At 37.2% G+C, this 12,796-nt stretch overlaps 1 protein-coding gene across 4 annotated transcripts in view; it reads left to right on the top strand.

The window, feature by feature from the left end:
• Window positions 1-12,796, top strand: part of STX11 (syntaxin 11) — a 1,126,953-nt gene that overhangs the window by 442,633 nt on the left and 671,524 nt on the right. For all 4 annotated transcript variants that reach the window (XM_044069646.1, XM_044069655.1, XM_044069651.1 and 1 more), the window contains one exon: window positions 10,439-10,573. The gene's annotated coding sequence lies outside the window, so the exon portion shown is untranslated. The remainder of the gene's footprint in view (window positions 1-10,438; window positions 10,574-12,796) is intronic.

Below are 12,796 nucleotides of genomic sequence, written 5' to 3'. Positions count from 1 at the left end.
AGAATGAGAAGTGAGGTGCATGAAATTGCATCTAGAGCCATTTCCAGTTTTCAGAATAACATTAGCTCAGTAGGTTATACAGAAAGATGGTCAGCCCAGGAGGTGACAGATAAATATCCTATGAACATACTGAGTACTAACGTGACCTTTTGAGAGCATGCTGATGTTTACTGCATGTGTATTCATGAGATGGATATTTTTGGTGGGATTGTATTAAAGGTAAGAGTGTATCGAAGTTTAAAATATTTATTCCTCAATTCTACTAAAGGAGTAGCAGTTAAGGTAGTTGTGTTCATGACCAAAAAAAAAGCACACTAGGATGGCTGAATGGTTAAGGCGTTGGATTTAATATCCAAAGTCACCTCACATCAAGAGGTTCCATGATTCAATTATTGGCTGGTGTGCCTTCTCTGTGGAGTCTATATGCCCTCCTGTGTTTGCATGGGTTTCCTCTGGGTGCTCCAGTTTCCTCCCACATTCAAAAGACATGCAGTAGGTGGATTGGACTCTAAATTGGCCATAGTGTGTGTGCATGTGTGTGTATATATATATATATATATATATATATATATATATATATATATATATATATATATATATATATATATATAAGGGTGGTGTTGAAGAACCAGCAAAACAGGTCTAGCCACTCAGCAGTGTAAACCTCTACTTTAGATGATTGTCACTGTTGAAGTGACGCCCCGACTCCATTTGCAAAAATGGAAAAAAGTGTTATGGATGGATCTATATTTGTGTGGGTTCAAACCCTGGTAGAGTTTAGGCATATGTTGTGGTGCTTGTGTTATGTACTGTGTCCTCTAGATTGCATAGCTAGATAGGTAGGGGGTTCTAATCTCATAGCAGTCAGTGTGTGTGTGTGTGTGTGTGTGTCATTGTGCAGATATGGCCTAAACTACTGCTGTCCACAATACAGAGGAAGTCTGGAGTTAATTCATCCACAAACCCCACACTTATGAATCTCCTGCACATTCATAAGTCAAACAGTACCAGAAATACAAAGTCTAGGGACCTGAATTTTGTCTGTGACTTAAACAGAACATACTGGAAAGACAGATACATTTCCCAGAGACTGCCCCTCCTATGGAACAAGCTTCCTACCCATGTGAAGCAGAGTTCATCTATTACCCAGTTTAAACACAATCTAGACCCATAGATAGGGAGTAGGAAATTTACACAGGGCCTGGCACCCATGTCCCTTATGGACTGAGGTTGCTTATAATTGTGTGGCCCTCAATATCCTATTTGGATACAAGGACATCATTATTCTTTTGGAAAAACTTGCTAGGCTTAGAAAGGACCCCTGTGTCATTAGCTCAGTAAAAATCTATAAATACAGTGCAGTTTCTTTTTTGCTAGGTGTTTCTAGAGTATTATGATTCAAGACATGAACACTTCTACTAGTGGATGGATGTATTTTTGCAGTTTTGAGAAACCAGACTGAAGAGTTTACTTGTTTTTTGTACATGTCAGTAATTAATATCCAGATAAACACAAGCTTAATTCAAAAATATGAATTTCACTTATGTTGAGCTATGTGGGTATGCTTTTTTGGGAGTAATTAGAGATAGATGGTAATGAAAAGTTTCTTATTAGGCACATATTAAAATGATGTTTTTTAGAAAGCAAGTTAGGTGCATGGTTGTAAGTATTATAAGATATATTACTAAGAAAACTAACTATTTTATTTAAATGCTTTTATGTTGTATGGATGTTTATATGTTCAAGACTACATAAGCTATTAGAGGTTTGGATGGAAGGTGTGTGTACAGTTTAATGAGAATGTGTGATCTTTATTTTTTTAGAATATTACTGACCTGACTAATCCAACTAATTGCAATCTATAAGTTGTTTATAAAATCAGAAGCTATTCTGCTTTAACAGATTTACTGTCCCAGGAGTTTGCTCCTGGTGGAGAATAATTTTCTTTTGGTGGAAGAAGATGGTTTGAGATGCGGTTGGTGTGTTCAGCTAAAAGCTGATTTGGAACGGTGAGAAGAGTAACTTTATTTAGTCTGTATATATATCACTAGAAACCATGAATTCTAGAGATAGTACAGGAGTGATGACATTTAGCAAAGGAGTGCCCTTGTTTATGGGGACTGCAATACAGTCAGCAGTTTTGAGGAAATGATGTGAGGGCCCTGAATTATTACACTGCTTAGGTTAGGAAGACCTACTGGGCTGTAAGTCGGAACAACATTACTTACAAGATGGTATGGATTTAACACAATATATGAGGCCAGGACACCTGTTGTCTACCAGATGTCTTAAAATATCATGAACTGATAAAGTATACATGTCTGATCATCATACCTCTTTGGTAAAAGGGTTTGTGGCCCATTATAGTTTTTTTTTTACAGTTTGATCATTGAGATCCTCATCAGTCTGTGTGTTCCTGCACTGTTCATCTTTTATTACTGGAGATTACAGAGAGATGTGTTAAACATCTCCCTGTAGTACAGTTGAAGTAAGAATGTTTTATGTGGTTTAAAAAATGAGTGGATCAAAAGTTTGAGGTGCTGAAGTTACCTTGGGAATTACCTTCCTCTGTATAAGCTTAAAAGTTAGATTCACTGTCAATCTTTATACAGATTATCTGTAGAGTAAGAGAAGGAAGGAATTGTCTACTAAAAGGATGAATTTGGAGGTTTTGAAAGGCAGGTTGGTTGAGCAGGCAGAGGAAGTAGAAAAAGGGAAGACACTGAAAATTACATTGATAAAAAAAGTAGTTTTGAGCAAGAAATTCAAATATAAGTAACTCCTCAGAATATCAGAGGACATTGGCAGTGTGATTAAGGTGACAGAGGGTAAACAGAATTATAGCAGGATTGCAGAGTCATCCAGATCAGCAGAGAGTTTTTTTAGAGTTATCAGTCTTTGTATGTAATATAGATTTGCTGGGGCAGAGTAAGAAAAGCATGATTATTTGAAAATGCAGTTTGACAGGATTGTGCAAGTACAGACAACCTTATTAATGAGGATAATTGGACAGATGAGGAGTTGGATGCAGTCACAGAAAAAGTGGGTGGAAAAAATCTGGATAAAGATGATATTCCAATGGAAGTTTGGAGAGAGTACAAAAATTTGTGTAAAATTACATTTGTTTCATGTCTGCTGAAGTTTTATATTAAAGTAATGCAAGAGGGAAGGGTATTCTGTTGGTTTGAATAGCACACTGGCTTACATAGGTAATATATCACCAGAGTGATTTTGTCATGGTGTGGTGGATCTTTAACAGTGTTCTGAAAACTGAAATAGTGCAGGTAGCAGAGAGAGAGAGAGAAGTTAAGTTTAATGGTGGTCATCTTAGATGCCGAAAAGGTATTTTATCTGAGTAGTATTTTTAATATCCTCATTAAATCGTAACGGTTTAAGCAGTGACATAGCTCTGCACTCAATATGAAATAGAAAATAAGTCATAGCAACATTTCCATTATTTTCAGACAGTAGGCATATTTTTTGTATTTACCAAGTCTTATTTAATCCAGCATGACAAAAGTTGCTCAAATGTATGCCTTCCCTTAAACCTCACCCCTCCTGAACATTTCTCTGTGTATTGTTACTAGACATTGCATTTATTTCTGTGTAATTTGCTCCTTACTTTTCCTACATCTCTCACGTCCATTTCTTTGATCGCCTTTACAGTATTCAGTACTTCAGTTACAATTGTCTTGGATTTTGATTCCCATTTTCTTCTAAATTTCTCTTTTGGCCAATGGCAGCCAATAGCATGTAAGGCCTTACTGTATACAGGCAATTTAGATCCTATTTCCTTTGTTACAACTATTTGCACTCCCAGCATTTCTGACAAAGTACTCATAGCATTTTTTAAAATCTACCAACTCATTTATTTCCAAAGAAAAATGTTCCCAATTGCCTGTCTCTTGCCAGTCATACATCCAGTATTTGCTGTCTACTGATAAAAAACAAATTTGAAGTCTAATGAGGTAAAAAAAAATGCCTATGCAAACGCTTTCATGCAAAAAATCATAAACCTTCTGGACTTTGCTTATTTGGGAGCCAAACAGATGTCCTCCCATTATTAAATGTAAATTGCCTTTCCGTTCTGCCAGTCTTTTCAACCTTCCTCTTGAGTCTTAGAGTTGTGCAAAAGAATGGTATTATTTGACCAAGGCACTGTTGGCCCTGGAATTTTTCCGTGAATCAATGGATCTGCTTTTAATTGGGTGTAGGGATTTGGAGGCTTGAGTAAAGATCCATATAGGGTTGTCATTGCCCTTTAAATTTATGAGAGAGATTCTCCATGGATGCCTACTATCATCTTTACCTTTTACAGCCTGTCTGGAACCCTTCTCCTCATGGGAGAGAGAGAGAGAGAGAGAGAGTCTGATATAAGCATATATTGAGTAGGGCAAGAAGATTGTTAAGATTTTGCTGTCAGTGGAAGATGTGCTAATGTATTTGTTGAAAACCAGGAGGTGATCTGCAGAAGTTGTTTGGAGCAGTAATTAAGTTTAGTAGGCTTTCAGGTTATAAGGTTAATAATAGAAAGACTAGGGCAGTCATATTAAGTTATTCCCCTTCTCACTACATGAGAACTGCTTTTTAGTATATGTGGGAGTCTGCCCACATCAAATATTTGGACATCTAGATAGGTGACTTAGTTGAGGCAACATTATAAAAGACCTGTATAGGATTTTTGATGAAACATACAACTGAATTAAGCAATGGAAGATTTTGGGACTGGATTTACACCAGTGCATTTAGGCATTCTATTATTTTGTGTTCCCATTGCTGCTATATTTTAGGCCTTCTCAGTGGGTATCCCTCAAAAGTTTGTAAAGTGTGTGAGGAATAAGATGTATGGCCTTATATAGGATAGCAGAAATCCAGAGTGGCATGAGAAAAATTATAATGCATAAGAACTGGAAGGGTTAAAAGTACTAGATGATCAAATGTATTTTGAAGCGGTAACAAGTGAAAGCTTATATTTAATTAGTATGCAATCATGGGAGATGGAATGGGAGCAGTTGATCTCTGCAGAGTATGAGAATTAATGGGAATTCAAGCGATTCATGTCAGTTCATCTAAGATAATTTCGGCAAATGGAAAAAAAATGAAAACCGTTTGCCAAAACTACCTTCAAAACACAACTTAACAAATTTGTTTTTGCAGTGAGACAAGTCCTCATGTACCCCCCATGTTGGTGACACAGCCACATCCCTCAGACTTGTAAATACCAACTCCGTGGTCATCCAACTGTGAATAAAAAAAAAAAAGCAAACTCTATTGTCAGTGAAAGTAATCTGGGCAAACAGCACCTACTGTTTTATGTTCACCGAAATTATATTTGATGGCATGACGTGCTCCTGAATTCAAGTAGGTGGCCGTGTGGTGATATTTTAGAGAAAATGTAATTAAAGAGTTGATACAAATTTTAAAATAGGTTTTCAATATGCCAGTCATATAACATTGCTTGAAACTGGTATTGCCTATTGGATATAATACAACAGGAGAGCAGAGTAAGGATAGGTTGAAGAAATGGAAAAGCGAGGTAGGCTAAATTACTTTTGGGGAGCACCTGTGGTGATCAAATGAGTGCAGAACATCAAATTAGTTTAGTTACATCTGAAAATGTGCTGAGACTGAATTAAGGGGGGATATTTAGCACTGTAAAACATAAGACATTGAGCAATGTGATGACATTTCAGCTATCAAAATTAATTGTTAGCTTTCACATTGGCAGTTGGAAGTGAAACTCATGTTTAGTCCTTGAAATGCCTTACATGTAGATGGTTATGAAGTACACATATGAGAATGGTTAAATCTTTTGGGTGCTGAAATTGATTTGGGTACTTGAATTTGGATACATCAGCTACTGAGATGTGATACTACTTCCAGGAGGTTTAGATTTTTTTATATCAAGTGTCTGTAGTCTGCATAGACTGAATAAAACATGTTCAGGAGTGAGTTCTGTGTATTGGAGATGTTGGAGTGGATTAAGAACACAAATCCTGTTGTTTTCTCACTTAGCCATATTTGAAATAGCCGTGGAAAATCTTTTGCAAAGGGTCCTTGGTTCAAAGATTCCACTTAAGTGAAGTTTATTTTTTGTTGTTGTTTGATAGGCAGATATACACAGCTAAGAATGAAAAGACTGTTTTAAATATATGATGATTGCTAAAATATATATACGTGTGTGTGTGTGTGTGTGTGTGTGTGTGTGTGTGTGTGTGTATATATAAATATATATATGCGTGTGTGTATATATATATATATATCTACACACACACACAATATATATATATATATGTGTGTGTGTGTGTGTCTGCGTGTGTGTGTGTATATATATATATATATATATATATATATATATATATATACACATATATATACACATATATATATATGTGTGTGCATATATATATATAAATATATATATGTGTGTGTGTGTGTATAATCTCTCTCTTATTTATATATACATATATATATATATATATGTATATATATATATATATATATATATATATATATATATGTATATATATATATATGTATATAAGTACTTAAACATATTGCTGTCTTAGCTACATTTAAAATTAGGGACTAAACATAATTACCAATGGTATAGCAAGTGAGGGAGGTGAGGGCTGGGTTGTATTGGCATGCTCAGTATTACGTTATTGTGTATTTCTTGGTATTTTTTGAGCTTTTTGCCTTCCACTGAAAAAGGGAGTGGTCTGTTAAACCTGTTACCTTACTGGTGCTTGCTGATTTTTTTTTCTGTTGAATTAGTAAACTGTGTTTATATGAAGTTTGACAATATGTTCTGTCCTAAAACAGTTAAGTTTGTTGGTTAATACTTTGCAGTTTATTGAAATAATGTCATACCGAAGAAACATTTATGTTGATTACTCCAGGCTGTCATGGTTAGGCACTGGTTCCCAGTGTAAAGACAACAGTGAAGAAGGTGCTCCTGAGCTTTTAGTAGGAGAGAACATAATTGTTGACTTAAGATAAAGGTATTTCTGAAATGGGATTTGAATGTATTATCATTTGCTTATGGAAGACAGTAGAGCAGCTTGACAAAGAAAAAAAAAAAAAAAAAACTTTGTAGAACACCATATTGGAAAATTGCTGAATGCAGTTGCAGTCATAAAGCCAGTTTTAGATTCTTGGATTAGGAACTTTTCATCCATGGAAATGTTTCTGACAAAGTAATGATGCATTTTGGTAAGAAAAGAGATTCTTACATTTGCAGGCTTTTGTACAGATAAACTTGTAAGGAATGGTGTTTGTGTTATATAATTATGAAGAGATCCCGTGATCATGTGTTAGGGAAAAGTTTGAAGAGGTCATAAGGGCATATGCCTGCCTATTCAAATGTTTTGCATTTTGTTTTCACTATGTTTTCTTCATTGGTGGACTGTTGAATGCTACTAGCCTTACGCAACTGCTCATTTGATGCTAATCCTGATCCTGGCTATTGATTGTAGTATACTGTTTAACTTGTTTATTTTTTGTTTGCTTGTTTTTAATCTCTCTTTCCCTCTAAAGTCTAATCACGATGATGACTATTAGGTAAGGAGAGAGTGTAACACACATACAAGCTTTTATCACATATCTTCTATTTATTAGTAATATAATGTCATAAAGACAGAAGAACAAAGCATGGAGTAACAGATTTCCAGTGACATGCCATTGCTAGTCAGAGCTGCAAATTATTAAATGTACAATTTGATGATTTTTGAGTTTGGTTTTTCTACAGGTTCAGCTGGTATGATTTTGCTGATGTAAAACGTAATCATAAACTGGAGTGATGATCTCCATGTGTTAAGGCTTAGTAATGTCTCATGCTTAAATCATGTGCAGTGTACTGCAATTTCCTTAAAGTCAGCAATAAGACAGTTTTGGATAAAAAAATATTAACAGCTGAAAATACATGGTCAGTAAATATGGCTAGGCTTTTAGTATGACTTATTAGCCAGGTTTCAACACTTCTTGCGACATGCCTTTTATTGCTGCTAACAGTGTTCTGCTGAGACAATAATCTGCACGGTGTTCGCTCTTCTTTTGAGCAATATTATTGAATGCTATATAGTATAAGCTTTATTAAACAAATTGCCATGGGTGCAGCTTTTTAGTTATCCCAAAGATTCCATTAGCATTTCAGCCTATTTCTGTTTTTATAAGGATGTTCCAACATGGAAAATGTTATCCTTGTGAGCAAGCCATTTCTTCTGATGGCAGTGTCGTGAGAAATGTAGACATGTGCCATGTATTGAGGTCCTATCTTTTATGACTGAGTTAGTGTTGATCCTGAACTAGGTAGAAGAGTTTGTGTGCGTGCCTATATCTGATGCTCACACAACCTTCACTGATATGATTATTGGATAACTGTACTACACATCCTTATGAAAACTTTAATCTTCTTCTTCTTCTTTCGGCTGCTCCCGTTAGGGGTCGCCACAGCAGATCAACTTGTTTCCATTTCTTCCTGTCCTCCTCTGCATCTTGCTCTGTCACACCAACCACCTGCATGTCCTCTCTCACCACATCCATAAACCTTATCTTAGGCCTTCCTCTTTTCCTGTTACCTGGCAGTTTCATCCTTAGCATCTTTTTCCCAATATACTCTGCATCCCTCCTTAACACATGTCCAAACCAAAGTAATCTTGCCTCAATGGCTTTGTCTCCAAACCTTCCAACCTGGGCTGACCCTATAAAATACTTATTCCTAATCCTGTCCATCCTCGTCACACCCAGTGCAAATCTTAACATCTTCAACTCTGCCACGTTATGAAAACTTTAATGCACTTGACATTTACTTTGCATAGCTAGGTATTTGACTCTCTTCATATACACTAGTAATATTTTGCTCATCACCCTGTAATCTGTATCACTTTTTCAAATATAATCACTAGGATTACAGTATTTAGTGGAAGTAAAATAATCCTATGCTCTTCTAAAATGTGAAAGTGAAAAATGAAATCTCATAAAACCTTATTAAAGGATACAGTTTGTCAAAAGAATCATTATTTGTGAGTAGTAGAAATTTGCAAAACTGTGGGGAATCTATACTAGGGAAAAGTTCTATGTTATGCAAATGCTACAAGCCACAGGAAACTGTGTTTGGCATCAAAATAGGCACCTGTTAGCCTGGCTCCTTTGCTTAGAGCAAGGAAGTCCCGACTATGACATAGTCGACCTAAGTTTGATTAGTGGCTTGGATTCTGGAGGAGTCTGGCAGGGAGGTGGAATTGAATGCTTACATCAGGTTGCCCATCTCAGGGTGGGAGATACTAGGGGTTTTATTGGAAGCTGAGGCATGCCCTGGTAGGGGCTGAGGCCATACCTCTTAGAGCAAGAAATCTGGACAGAGACCCAAATATAGGGACAATTTTTTAAATATTACTCTTACAAACTTAGGAAGTTGATAGAATAACAGGTTTTGCATTAGCATGAATTTTCTCAAAGATACGAACTTTGAAGCACAAATGTCTGTCATTTTCTAATTTTAGTCTTTAATTATTGGCCACTAATTTGCCAGAAAACCACAATTTTATGATAAATGGACCAAAAATATGAGGCAAAAATCTGGACATTCTGCACAAAAATGTACATTTGAGAGGTATGGCTGAGGCATATGTTCCTAGCTGCTGGCAGGTTCCAACTCTAATGGTGGCAGAGGGGTTTATGAGCTTGACATTCCTCTCTCTTGTATCCCACCCCCCACACTCTGTGTTTGATGTCTGCCCTTCAGATCGTTTTTTGCCTCTCTTCAGTGGGGGGATGGGAGCTCTAGGGAATGTAGACACAAGGGGTTATTCTCTCCCTGGAGAGAGAGAGAGAGAGAGCCTGCCTGCTGGGTTACATCAGTATTTCATCACTTGCTTGACCGCAGAAAGGTGAGGGAAGAGTGTGTGTGGCAGTCTTTGGAGAAGTAGAAGCAAGGTCATTCTCTCCCTGAAGTGAGAGGGCCAAACTGCAAGGTTGCAGCTGGATTTGTTTGGAACCCAGACCTGAAAAGCAAGGGTTCTGATGTCCACCCAGGCATCTAGTAAGCCAGTTGACTATCAGCGGTAAGTGGAAAGGGGGTCAAAAAATGTAGTCGTTCATAGTGGCTCAGAAATAAAATATCATAATAAGTCATAGGAACTGACTGTATTTTTTTCTCAGTTTAGGAAGCACTCTTTGAATACCTTAGGTTTTTGATTGCACCTTGACACTAATCAAATTCTGTGTAGAACACCAAATGAAGGGCAGCCTGGTGAGTTTACTCATGCCTCTCTGCTATTCTGTTATGAAAAACTAGTCCTAGGATTATAAATGTAGTCTGAGTGATGATGCTTTGCTGAAAAACTGCATACGATATTTTATATAGTAAATGTTTTATTTTTGTTATGTTTAAATCTGTGGGACATCATTCCTTTTGACTATTTTATCTTTTTTTTAGGTAATCTGAGCATTTACATGTCTCAAGAAGTATTCTGTGTTGAGTGGAAACAGAGATCTGTAGTTAATACAAACCCTAAGGTTCGAGTGGATGCTACTCAGAGCCAGAAAGTCATGTAACTTTCCTTCCTCCAAGGTAAGTACAAGTTTGCTCCTATTTAAATGAGTGGTGGGGTGCACTACAGACGGCACCTCCTTCTAAGGCCAGTGCTTCTGACTGGCTTCATTAGTAATTGGTTGCCTCAGCATTCTCCTTCAATTAAATTCTTGAAGTACAGCTGTAGAACAGAACAGTATTAAAGTGAACTAAGTGAAGCTTAATTAAAATTCTTACAAGTAAAACTATATTACCAGGTTTGTGACTGTATATAATCTCTTGTAACTTAGTAGACTAAACATGCACATTCTGCTTAATAAAATAATGCAGTTGAACTACATCCATACAGAAATGCAGAACTAAGGGCCAGTACATATATTATGTTTGTACAAATGGAAATGTGGTTCAGACAAATGATTTTTCTCTTACTCCTTTACTGTACAGTGTCTGATATAATAAATAGGAAGTTTGGATGCCGTGCATTAAAATGGTCATATATGAGGTCATTATACACATTACACATTCTTGTGGATCATACTTCTCATCCTCTTAGCTCAAGCAATCAGGACAAAGCCTGAAATACAAGGTCCAAAAATAGGGACAGATTAGAAATGTTGCTCTTATGAACTTAGAAAGTTGCTATAATAACAAGATTTGTGTTACTGTGCATTTTCTGAAAAATATGAAGCCTGAAACGCAAATGTATGTCATTATTTAGTGACATCAGTCCCCTGTGATTTGCCAAAAAAAACACAGATTTTTTGAGGAACACACCAACAAATCTGGTCATTCTGTGAAAATCTGAGGAGTTGCGAAGTATGCTGCGGGTGGTGAGGTGGCATGTCTTATCGTATAGTAAAAGGATAATGTTGGCTGATAATCATAAAAGAGAGTGAATGATCGTATGTGTGCTCTTACACTGACATCGTTGGTGTGGAGAGGTCAAGAGAGGTCACATGACCATGTGCTTTTTAATAAAGGAAAAAGCGAGGGTTGTTCCCCTCTTCCGTTTTTAACCAGATTGATTGCCTTCACGTGTTTATTTTCCTCTGTAAATGTATGTCTAACCCGACTTTCTTACCCTTAAGATGATACCGCCAACAGGTTATGGGCCCAGGAGTGAAGTAAGAAGCCGATGGCATAGACTATGTTTCGACGGAGATGAAAAGAATTACGAGTTGTGGGAGACAAAGTTTCTGGGACACCTGCATTTGCTAGGGCTGAAAGATGCCATTTTGCAAAATGTGCAGCAGGACACAGAGGACGACGAGAATGAGGAGGAAGGCGACGACTGTGCTGAGAAAAATGAGTAGGCATATGCGGAACTAATACAGTTCTTAGACGACAAGAGTTTGTCTCTTGTCATGAGAGAAGCCGCAGACTATGGTAGAGAAGCACTTCAGATCCTGAGAGATCATTATGCCGGAAAAGGGAAGCCACGGGTAATTAACCTATATACCGAATTAACAAGCCTCCAGAAGGCCACCAGTGAAAGTGTCACAGACTATATTATTAGGGCTGAGACAGCTATTACAGCACTTAGAAATGCTGGGGAGAAGCTCAGTGATGGATTACTAATTGCAATGATTCTGAAAGGGTTGCCTGAAACTTTTAAACCATTTACAGTGCACACCATGCAAGATGATGATAAGTTGAGCTTTGGTGAGTTCAAAACAAGGTTGAGAAGCTATGAACATACCGAGAAATTTAATACTAACATAAGTAATGATAATGTGATGAAAGCAAGTGGCCTTGGGGAAAGAGTAAAAGCAGAGATTATATGCTATAGCTGTAGCCAAAAGGGACACGAGGCACGAGAATGCCGGAGAGAATATAAAGGCCAGAGACAGTGGTGTAGTTTGTGTAAAAACTCTAGCCACAGGGACAGTAACTGTAGGCGAAAGAAGAGACAATGTGAAATAAGCAACTGACGTGGATGATCACACATTTGTCTTTGGAATAAATGCACATCAAATTCGTGAATTAAAACAGAAGGGATTAATGGTGGACAGTGGTGCCATGTCACACATAATTAACGACCTGAAAAAGTTTAAATACTTTGATGCAACTTTCCAACTGGAGGAACACATTGTGGAATTCACTGATGGAATGAGAACCTGTGGGGCCACACAGAAGAGAGGTAATGCAGAGGTATGGCTGCTAAACACAGAGGGGCACAAAGTAAAGGTGATGATGACTCGGGCGCTGTATATCCCGACGTATCCACAAAGCATTTTTTCTGTTAAGGCAGCAACGTCCAAG

The sequence above is a fragment of the Protopterus annectens genome, chromosome 1.part0, assembly GCF_019279795.1.
Source record: "Protopterus annectens isolate FY-2018-M chromosome 1.part0, PAN1.0, whole genome shotgun sequence".
Taxonomy (NCBI): domain Eukaryota; kingdom Metazoa; phylum Chordata; order Ceratodontiformes; family Protopteridae; genus Protopterus; species Protopterus annectens.
Note: the sequence above shows the minus strand (reverse complement) of the source record. Positions and strands in the feature narration are given on the sequence as shown.